This window comes from Chaetodon trifascialis, chromosome 10, assembly GCF_039877785.1.
Source record: "Chaetodon trifascialis isolate fChaTrf1 chromosome 10, fChaTrf1.hap1, whole genome shotgun sequence".
Classification (NCBI taxonomy): Eukaryota; Metazoa; Chordata; class Actinopteri; order Chaetodontiformes; family Chaetodontidae; genus Chaetodon; species Chaetodon trifascialis.
In genome coordinates this window covers 18,715,006-18,727,351 of record NC_092065.1, presented here as the reverse complement: position 1 = coordinate 18,727,351, position 12,346 = coordinate 18,715,006, and positions in this window count along the sequence as shown.

The window sequence follows — 12,346 nt, the reverse complement described above, 5'->3', positions numbered from 1 at the left end:
CAAACCTCTTCTGACACGATAAGTCAATCGGCTGAGCACACTGCAACAGATGAATCTTTAAGTAACCCTCAGGAATTATTTATTTCAACAGCTGTGGCAAAAAACAAAAAGGCTCCACATTTGAGAGAAGGATCTGATCTTTACCAAGAAAATCCAAATCAAATAAGGCCCAATAAATCAATCAGCCACTCAGCAGCATCCAATGATGGTACTTTTGTGTCATCTTCAGATTCAGATGTGCATCAGGACGTGTCACAACACTTATGCACAGACGACACAGGATCTGAACTAGTTATTAACATGCAAGTAGACCAGCATGTTGCACCGAGTGCTCAGCAATCAACCTCTGAAGTGCCAGTTAGCCAAAGTGGTGATAAGGACCAAAGTGAGGATCCAACTGATCCAAAGGCCTTTGAGCTTTCCTCAGTTCCGACAATCCCATGGACAGCTTTCACATTAATGAAGTTGATACAGGATAATGAAAAAGCCCAGATGAGGCACAGAATGAATTTAGTGAAGTTTGATTCCGCAAACAAATTATTAAGCCTGTTTTGGAATGATAACATTAAAAACTTGGCATGCAAGCTCAAGACAGGCTGGTACAAAGATCTAATGGCTGATACTAACACATTCTGCAGCAACCATGTAACATCAGACTCTGTCATCCTATCACAAGTGAAGCCCAGCTTTGGGAAGCAACTCAACAACTACCATATCCTCAAACATAATACAGCTTACTCAGAACTTCCTTACAAATCCTCATGGTTGAATGTCAATGAGCAGTTAGATGACATTGATAAAGAGTTTGGCTTCCCTGTTTCTTTGTCCCATCGTCGTCACATGATTGATAGCCTAGCAGATCAGGTCAGGACAGCCAACAGCAATCTTGCACAAATTCTAAGTGAGGTACCAAACAAGGACTTGTCACAAACAGAGCTTGAATCAGTTGACATTGGTGAAGAAAAAGAAGCCTCCACCATTGACTCCACTTCAACACAAGCTGCCTCTCCTAATGAAACAGACAGCGCCGATTCCAGTGACCCATATTACTCATTTGAAATCCAAGTGTTGCCTCCAGAAGAGGCGAAACGTATCTTTGAGCAAGTACAAGGCAAGATGCCACAAAGTAAGGACACGGACAGTCAGTCAGAGAGCATCACGAATAGCTCTGTGGAGAGTGTGCGACCCAAAGCTATAGATGCCATGACATATAGTCGACCTGAGCTATGCAACAAACTCGGTCAAACCACCACCTTAACTGACAACGATCACAAAACTCACTCTGAAGTTTATTGTATAAGTGGTGAGTTTAAATCTGCAGGAGGTACGCAGTCCTGTGCTTCACTCAGTAGTGGCAAAGAAAGTGAAAATCTCCCCAGCAGTGAAAGTGAAGTTGCCAGCCAGATGTCAGAACTTGGTGGCCAGACCCAGTTGACATGTACAGATGAGGCAGTGTCATCAATGGAACCTGAAGAAGAACAAACTCAAACTAGTGCAATGACTGCCCTCCAGACAACTTTCAGCCTCAGTGGTCGACATGAAACTGTTGAAAGAAAGCGGAAGAGACTAAGCAATCATGATAGATTTTTTCCATCTCTTAAATCAAAGAAATGCAAACCCTCTGCCAGTGTGGATTCACAGCCTTCAACACGTAGGAAGGTTCTAATTGATACCACGGGTAGTGAACCTTTAGCCTCAAACACTAGACCTGTGCAACTGGTACTGTTTGGCTCAGTGCCACAAGACACATGCTTTTTAAATGACAGCAGAAAGAAACACATTTCATCTTCAGAGGCTGTATCTTATGGATTACCAAGACCTCCAGAGGTTCTCACAACGATTCTCAGTCCCCCGAGAAAGCCTAGTCAACCTGTCCCAGCAGGGAAATATTCAGTCAAACGCTGGATTCAAGGAAAAAGGAGAAGTTTTCCACTAACTAAAATTAGGTGCAGAAACAAACTGAAATCACATAAGCGAACCATTGCCTCAAAAGCTCAGACTTTTGGCACCACCAACACTGAGGAGCTCCCAGTTTCTTCTGAAAGGAGGATCTGGAAACAAAATACTCAGCGCTGCCCGAGTCTGAGGAGGAGGACCCTCTACAATGGACCCAAACCCAGAGAGGAGAGGACAAAGAAAGATGCGATCACACTCAAACAGCCTGCTGATCAAGAGGGAAGTAACACTGAAAATGGAAGCCAAGCTGTCATTCCCCTCCAAGACAACTATGTCCTGAGCTTCAAAGTGTTACCCAAAACCTTCAGCTTCAAAGACATATCCAATGGGAGACAGGACACCAATGATCGTGTTCCAAGTAAGTCATAATCTTGAGATTTTAGAGGTGGTGCAGCAGTTTTAGTATTACTCTTCCAAAAAGATGGGACTTGCAAGAGGTGGATTGAAAAGGCCTGGTCAAAATCCATGATTTGTTGCTCCTGTCCCAACTTGTTTGAAATGTGTTGTTAGCATCAAATTCAAAATAAGCATATATTTACAAAAAAAACAATTAAGTTGGTGAGATACAACATTGAATTAATTGTATTTGTACTGTTGGTGAGCAGAAGGAAGCTTCTTATTTATCTGGACTGGTCATGTCATGCATGAACAGTCATCACAGAATGATTCCTTTTTCAACTAAGCCTTTTTTTTGTTGTTTTTTTTTTTCCAGATAAGAGGGCCCTCGTTGAAGGGAAACACAAGCAGCCCAACATAACTGCCAAGACAGAAAAAGGGAACAAGCGCAAGTAAAACATGGACCAATTCTTCAGACTTTTTATTGCTTTGTTATTCTTCAGGAAACAACTACACAGTTTTACCTGATTAGTATGAATGAACTCCACCATAGATACATGGCATCCAAATCCAGAGAAGTATTGTCCTCTACGTTTGCCTTGCATCCCTAAGACCTCCACATGCTTCCACAAATTTCAGAAGAAGTACATGGAGAAGACACAGCAGTCGCTGGATAAGTAACATGACAGGCAGAGGTTTCGTTGGCAACAGAGACAATGGTCAAAGATGTTACTACTGAATATCAATCACCAGTTGTTTATGTGGCTGTAATACATTTTAAATCATCCACTACATCTCCTCATGCCTTAAAAAATGTTTCATGCAAAAAGTTAACTGTGGACTGTATATAACAGTTAAAGATTTCTATTTTCATATTTTTCTACATTAAGAATATTGTTATTGTTAGTATTTGCAGCTTATTTTTGTAAGAAACACACAATATGATATAGTTTTTTTACGTACTGTGCTATTTTTTTTATATCCCTTACATTAAATATCAAACAAAATCACAAAATACATTTAAATTGATTTACGGGAGCTGAGTAGGTCAATGTGAGCTGTCTTATATGTATGGAATTCAGGAAAGTGACCTGTGTCCTGGCTCTTGTCTAAATGTGTTAGTTCATCTGAAACAAACCTCCACACTGAGCAGGACAAAGATGTTGTCTTGTTCAATTTCACTGTTTGCAACAATTTGTTTGACAGATATGTAAATAAATGAACCTGTTTACAGTTTTTGAGCCATATTGTGTGGCTTCCATTGTTCTCGTTTTCCTGCCTTCTACTAAGATTTGAAAATGAAAGTTTCCATACAAAGTATCCCTTAATCCAGCATTATTTGTTAAATCTACGCTTAATATAACATCCATCCATCCATCCTTTTTCTATACCGCCTATCCCTTTCGGGGTTGCGGGGGGGCTGGGGCCTATCCCAGCCGTCAACGGGCGAGAGGCGGGGTACACCCTGGACCGGTCGCCAGTCGATCGCAGGGCAACATACACAGACAAACAACCATTCACACTCACACTCACACCTAGGGGCAATTTTTAGTCACCAATTAACCTAATGAGCATGTTTTTGGTCTGTGGGAGGAAGCCGGAGTACCCGGAGAAAACCCACGCATGCACGGGAAGAACATGCAAACTTAACACAGAAAGGCCCTGCCCGACCCAGGGATCGAACCGGCGACCTTCTTGCTGTGAGGCACGCGCACTACCTGCTGTGTCACCGTGCTGCCTGTGTGATTCTCATATACATAAACCCCCCCCCAGAAAATTGTATAAATACAAGTATACAGGTTATCAAACGATGTAGCCCTACAGAGTATTACTACAACATACCAGCCTGCCCAAATGATGTTTCTTAGTGGAACAGCGCTGGTGGTAAACCAAAAGGATCAAATCCTATGAGAATTTGGTCTGACGTTGCAGAGGCAAATCCAGCAAGAAATCAAATGAGAGAGCACTGACGCTCACTCCATCAGCTGAACTCACTGCACGGTCGAACACACGGTAGCGATCACATACCGTGTGGTACTAATGTGGGATTTTAAGTTAAAGGCGACTACACAGAAACTATACTGAAAAACAATGGAAAATATGATGTTGAAATTAGATTCATGTATGAGTTGAGTGATCTCAGCCCATACATTTCTAAAATGCAAGAGTAGAGAATGAAGGCAAGTTGAGCAAAGCTCAGAATAAATCCAGGCTTGTTAGGGCATGCCTCAAAATAACTGACTGTTTTTTTTGTAAAAGCAAGGTCATTGGCAGTCTGCCACAATCAGATCAGAAAAATGCTGACTGATTTTACAAAGTTGGCGAGGTTGTTGGTGTAGTGTAATTTTTTCCTAACAGATATGTGATGACTTAAAAAAAGTCAGGGGCCTTCAAGGACATTCCTATGGCTCATGCACAGGTGCCTCTACAGCTGGCTCTCTGGGTTGAAAAGTTCACCTTGGTAGTCTCATATGGCCTCCTGGTTAACAGTGGCCTTTAATTGTGTATTCTTCTATATCTCATATTCGTGTGTGTTATCATAATTACTGATGAATGAAGTGTTCTTAGAATCTCTCCATGATCTGATATAATCTTGAAGTACACTTAATGACAATACTGTTGTATGTTATGTTCTTATAATGCTACATTATGCATTTACCACTGAGGATTGTGTTTATTAGTATTTTTAAAAAGATTCTGAAGACCTCTTCAGAATCGCGTCTCCTGCAGATCATTTTTGAACACCTTCAAGAAGATTTTTCTTTGAAAAACTGGTCACAGCTGGATTTAGATTTTTGGTCCTTTGTGGCTTGAAACTTCGGTTTGTTTCTACCACAACATTGGCAATCTGCCGCAAAAGCCCGAAGATAAGTCTAATGGTGGCACAGGCGGTTCAAACTGGATTTTAAAAGAATGGGTTGCCATCGCTGAAGACACCAATAATCGATCCAGAAGTATTTTTGAAGTGTTTTCTGATGCCAACCTAATCTTAACCAAGACTAAGAGGGACTTTTTGGCTCAAAAAGAGATGCTCTCTCCCTCCCTCTTTCCCCATTGGAGGAGAAATCTTCACCAGGGCCAGGTGGATTCAGCAGACTCCTAACCACACAATTTGTAAATGCACCAACAGTCTTGAAAGTAGGTTTTATTGCTTTAAAGCAGGTACAACAGAACCAAGCTGGTCCTGGGTGCTGACACAGAATCAGAAAGGAACTTCTCTTATCCTACCAATGTCCTTGACTGCACATCATGCTTCTGATACACCACCTCCCACATTCCATTACACAGGACACAATAATCCTCCGCTTATCTCATTTAGCTCTTTTCTGTTCACACAGAACATTTTCCACACTCCCACTACATTTCCATCACCATCCACACCATTACCAGTGTTTCCACTTTCCTGAGTAGACTTTAGACTTAAGACTGCTTCTTTATTGATCCCAATTTGGAAAATTTTTTGTTGCAGTATTTCAGCTGCTTCCTGTGAACAATGGAAAAAAAGGACAGAAAAAAAGAAGAACAAAGTTGGCTAAGTTACGGTCGTTTTCCTTTTATTTATTTATTTAACAATTCTTCACTTGTTCTTCTTGTTCTTCTTGTTCTTCTTCTTCTTCTTCTTATAGGGTGGGAGGGATGGGTTTTTATTGTTGCTTTATTTTGATTTATATTGTTTTTTTAACTCCTGTGAAGCACTTTGTGTTGCATTTTATTATGTATGAAAAGTGCTATATAAATAAAGTTTGATTTGATTTGATTTGATTTGATTTATTCATGTCTTTCAAGAGAGTCTATTCCCACAGGACCGGTCCATCCCTCAGGTCGAGTCCCCCTAGTGGCGTGGTGCAATTCCGTTTTGTGAGTGAATTTGCAGCGTTTGTCTCTCGCAGTTGTTTTGGGGGTTTGTGTGTGTTTTGATATTTGCAGCATTTTTCTTTTGCATTTGTTTTGTGGGTTTGTAAGTTTTTGCTTCTGCTTTATTTCCATTATTGCAGCATTTTTCTCTTGCAGTGTTTTTCTGTTGCATTTGTTTTATGTGTTTTTGGTCTTGCATCATTCCTGTGTTTGCCGCGTTTTGCCGTTTTGCGGCGCGTTTGCCCTTGTCGGCCACTGTATTGGATTCATGTAGATTATAGAAATATGGAGAAAAACAAAGTAATGTTTTTATGTACCAATAATATCTGAAGTAATACAACTTGACTTCTGTGCACCAACTTTCCTCAAATGACTCATAGAACACAGACAATTGAAGAGGAGGAGGGGAAATGACAGCAAGCGTGAATTGAAAAGACTCTCATTCACCCAGGACATGGTACTTCTAGGTGTTGAGAAGGCACCTGGACTTGCTTGAGGTTCTACAAGATGTTTCAGCTCATCCTAGAGATGTCTTAAGTTCTGACTGCAGAAGTGTCTTGGATGAGAGTTCCAGGCATTTATCCTTGGCCAGCAAGATCTGCGTCATGTTAACCTGACCCGGGAATCGAACCAACCTTGTTGCTGTGAGGCACTCACACTACCTGCTGCGCCTGCGTGTTTTTAGTGGGGGGTTTATGGAGGATACCTTTCCTTGAGCAGCAGGCACTGATGGCATGGTGGAGGACACGACCCCGGTGCCCACAGCGCCCCAGGTGGGAATCTAACCCGGGACCTTCTAGCTGTGACAGCGTTACCACTGGTCCATTGTGACACCAAATCTAACTCTTGTCTCTGAAATAACCCTATTCCCCAGGTCTCACCCACAAGTTTCTTTTAAGTCGTGGCTGATGGAACTCTTTGCAGGTAGAGCTGTAGTCAGTTTATTTGTAATAAAAGTGTCATGTGTCACTCTTGTGCTCTGATTCTCAGCAGTAACCCCTTTTCTCTCTCTCCCTCTGCTAAATCCACTGGTGCCCCTACCCCTATGAGACTCTAGGGGGTTTCTAAACCTGCACAATTTGCACCTTTTCTTTGGCTGATCTGTTTTTGCTACTTGGTTTTTACTGTACAAAACAAAGACAGACAGACAGACAGACAGACAGACAGACAGACAGACAGACAGACAGACAGACAGACAGACAGACAGACAGACAGAGTTTTCCAATTGAACTCTAAAATGTTTAAATGTCATATTTTTGTATAATTTTTTCTTAAAAGATAAGTGATGTGCTTAAGAAAATGTCTTGCTGCATGTTAAAATAGGGAAACACATTAGGGTTGTGAAGTAATGGCTCAGGGGGTTTCAGGGACTTTCCTATGACTCATGGTCATATTTCTTTCTATGACTGTGGTTTTTCAGACGTTTTCCTATGACTAATGACATAATCACATGTTCTTCTATGACATTATTATGAGCTTTATCCTTGTAACTTCACTGCAGCCTCGATGTAATCCTGAGTACACTTACATTAAAATATTATTCCTTTTTTAAAAAAAATTCATAAGCAACGACTAAAAAATAATGGTGTCTGGTGTAGGGGAACTACCTTAATTTGATGTTGCATTCGTTGATAAAATGATGGGGCACCACCTTCCTCAGCTAAGAAGGACTGCAGAAATTAACTGCTATAACGCTGATAAAATACTAACGAATGGACTAACAGTAAACCAGTCTGACAACCTGAAGTGTAAATTCTGGATACAGGGATCGTAGATATTCAGTTCAAAAGGACACCGTCTAACCAGGACTTAAATCAAAATATCATTTATTAAGCAGAATTATGGATAATGAGTGATATATCATGAATAATACGACAGAAGATATGAGGTGATATGACAGAACACACAAGAAACTTATGGCAACACAATGGTAAATAAGTTGGCGATAGTGAGAAGTAGTTGAAAGGGAATAACGGGGAAGCGAACGTAGAGTTAAGGGGTTAAAAGATTAATGGAGAGAATTTGGACGAATTGACCGTCTCTTAACCTCAGGGACCAACTCTTATTCAAACCCGCTTAGCGTGCCTACTTGATTGCTGGCGTCCCGTGAGTTCTGCTCCGAACTAACTCGAAGACGTTCCAGATGTTCGTCCGTGGCTCGGTCTGCTTGGTGGTCCGGTGGAAGGCCCAGGCACACCAAGGTGAAGAGCTGATGTTGAACGGTGACGTCTCTGGAACTGGTTCTACGGTGTCGGTTGCAGATGAGGGACAGCTCCGGATGGTTGTTAGCCGGACCAAGGATCAACAGCTGGCTGCAGGGCTTGGTTCGGTTGAGTCTGTGACGGATTATTTTAGACTGATAGTACAAATTAAGAGTCTCTTCGATGGCCGGTCAAAGAAGGCTACAAAATTAGTATTACTTGCCTAAATTTACTGATGTTAAAACAAAACGTTTGGCTAAAAAAAAAGGTTAACTTGAAAGCTTACAGCAAATTATAAGAATATGTCTTTTGAAGATAACTTACGCTATTCGGGATGGCTTTGAGTAGCTCGAAGACGAAAAACTTAAAGAGCAAAACGACTGTGCAAAATTAAGACAAAGAAGAAGGGAAAAAGAACTCAGCTGAGAGTAACTAGACATAGAAAGAAGAAAAATAAAACAGAACTGAGTTGAACTGGACTACACACAGTTTTTAAAGGTCGCTCCGGGGCGTGTCAAAAGGGCAGGCCATCGAACATGTGAGATGGTTTGTGACGCGCAATGTAATCTCGCCTCATGGAGCTGGAATCAATCAATGATTCATACGAGGGGCTCATCTGCTTCTCACTATGGTCAATCACATATAATTTCAATGACAAATTTTCAATGACATTTCAACATTGTTCACAGCATGCATCAGGCACTTCCTATGGTTGGGTGACAACATTAAATGATAATCCTGGTACAGTTTCATCCCAACATGTATAATGACTCAATGTATAACTAATACAAAAATAAAGATAAAGAAATAAAGAAAGGCAGACTATATTTGCCAAAATGATTATCATCCTTATGATTATTCCTTAATAAAAGTCTCATAAAGCACAATCAACTTCAAACCCTACGAAGCCTTAGATGGTAGGAAGGCTCCATGGCCTCAGGCAAATCTTAAAACAAGGTCAGATTCACAGCTTTGTCATTCATAAACCTAAGGACATGAGAGAACATGGGCATTGTACAGATCATGGGTTTAGTCATGTGAATATTTCCAGCGTGGAGTCATACAGAGATGCAATTGTCGGGTATACCAAGAAACAACGTCCTCCGGCTTACAAACAGTTGATTTTAAGGTTGGCTACTTTGCAACCCATCAGCAGACTCGGTTTGTGGATTCAGTTGAAACCTGGCCTTTGTTCTTCCCAGCCAGCTTTATTGTATTGAGTCCTTAGGGGGAGTAATCAGCATTGAGTGGGACATCCTAGGTAGGATATAGGCGTTGACCTTTTGGCTCTCTTCCTTCAACATGCGAGAAGAGTAGTTTACTGAGCCAGACATCCTGTCTCTCTTCGAAATCAGATTGCATTATAGGTAAACCAGGTGGTCTATAATTCAATCAGTTGGCGGGTTTACACCTCCATTTCTCTTGAGTATCGCCAGAAAAGGAGGGAAAGAAGGGGTCAGTTGGAGGCCAGTTCTGCTACACTGGAATTGGCAATAAATTCAACACGACTGGAAAACCAGACCAAAGAAAGGGAATACTGGTGTATTTTGTCCAGGGAAAATTATAAAATAAAAAAGGGGAAAGCACCCACATTTCCCCTTTTAGGCGCTTTCAAGAAAGGTCATCTGCTGGGAAATTACCTAATGGTATATTATGTCAGAAACTTATACAACGCCCAGGGGATGGACTAGAGGTGTGGACAACCAATCCCAACTGTATAAAAACAAGTGAACAAGCCATTTTGGATCAGAGCTCTTCTGGTGTACCTTGTGTGTACATGTTGAACAGTTCTCCTTTTTTGTCGACATAAAAGACTTTCCTACCCAGATCTCTCACTCCTGCTGATGACTTTACTGAACACCTACAAGAAGATTTTTCTGAACCATTGAATATAGGTAAAACTTTAGAACTTTTGGTCCATGTGGCTTGGGACCTTGGTTCCAACACACCACAATATCCCCATTTTAATGTCAAATCAAATATGTTGCCATATGTTCTGGCTCACTGGTCTACCAATCAGAAACTCAAACTGCGTTTGGCTTTGTTCTTTTTGTTTTACAAACTTTAATCCATTTTCTTTTTTTATTTTGTCATGTATACCCCTTCATTGTGAAATATTAATAACAACAATTACCAACAGATCATACTGATTTTACAATAACCTGAATGTCTCATTTAAAATCATGATTGCATCAACGCTATTTGATTATGAACCTAAGAAAGTAAAAATTGGTTCATGCGTGGTTTTCACCGTAAATTTTTTTGGTCGTGATCCGTCAAATTGGCAAAAAGCTGCATTTTAGCAGATTTAGACTGATGGGCTTGTTGCTATGACAACAATACCAGATGAATTTCACATCAGTTTAGAAGAACAAAAAGGTCAAAATGTCAGCATTCGGACATTTTGACAGAAAGGTGAGCTACCAGAAAATCTGAGTTAAGCCCCAAATACTAAATGCTGACTAAATAAAGGCTATTTTCCCCTTGCTCTGCTTTTACACTACTCACAAAAAGCTAGGGATATTTGGCTTTCGGGTGATAATTTATGGAAAATGTAAAAAGTTCATGCTACAGTGATGCTATATCATGAAAATACGGCATTTAAGTAGAAGCATGCAATGGTGATTTCCTCATCTAAAACAATTTATTGAAACAAAGCCAACAACAGTGATGGATATACCACAACAAAAATGTCAATGTCTCAGTAACTTGTCATGTGCCCTTGAGCATCAATTACAGCTTGATAAGTTGACTTATTGTCTGCTGAGGCATGGCATCCCATTCTTCTTGAAGGGCAGCCCTCAGGTCATTGAGGTTCTGGGGTACAGAGTTACGACCCTCTACACAGAGACTCAGCTGATCTAATTGGTTTTCTATGGGATTCAGGTCTGGAGACAGAGCAGGCCACACCATTTGAGGTACCCCAGTCTCCAGCAGCCGTTCCCTAATGATGTGACACGGTCATCAGTGTGGGATGTGGCCAAAGGACGTCCACTTCTATGCCTTTCTGTGACTCCAACCTGTTGATGACACCCTGTGACACTCTAAGCTCAGTGGCCACTTCCCTCTGAGAACATCCTGTTTGGAGCCTGGCAATGGCTAGGTACTGTTGATCAATTGTTAGATGTCGTCTTGGTCTCATGATGTCAAAATGTGAACAGCATGATGAAGAGCACTGTCTAAATACCAATTCTAATTGAACCAGGAAATTTATTGGTCGATTCATGGATCAAACACCTGTTGTGAATTTTGCCATTCAGCTCTTTGTTAGAGATCAGCAATTTGTGTAAAAAGTACTGAAACATTGAACAGTTGGACGTATGCATTCAAAGGTTTAGAGAAGGTCAAATTAAGTTCACCTGTTAAGGTTATAGTGTATATTAGGTTCATCCTGAAATTTCACCGAAACGCCAGGTATCCCTAACTGTTTGTGAGTAGTGTATGTACCTGAAGAACAATCATTGATCACTGCATGATCCACCGTCGTCGCTGTGGAACACATAACATATTGCACTGCTGATTTTCAGACACCAGGGGGCAGTGTTGATTTATGTTTTAAAGAGAAGGTAAAAGGGAGAACAGATGTGGACTGCCATGATTTCATCGACAGAAGAATGACTAGAAGTAACGTAGACCAAACCTTTGTTTCTTCATCACCTGATGACTACTGTTTTCTCAGTTTTATAATTATGATGTAAAGTTTACATCAGCGTTTATTACAGTTAAGTCGAAAATTTGACCACGCAAAAGGCATGATTCCACGTGCTGTTGGCTTAAAACAACAAAAGTGAGGGGACCGTTTCAAAATCTGTACTCTGTCAAGTACCAACGTGCTATTGTTTTGCTGTCGCCATTAATACCAAGTCTGCACTTTAGCCGATTGGTTGATACAACCGTCGACATACCGCTTCCTCCGAGTTGACAATTTTCATTGGTCTTGGCTTTAGATTTGCATAAAGGGAACCACGAGGATTGGTGGAGGTAATTACTAGTCGCAT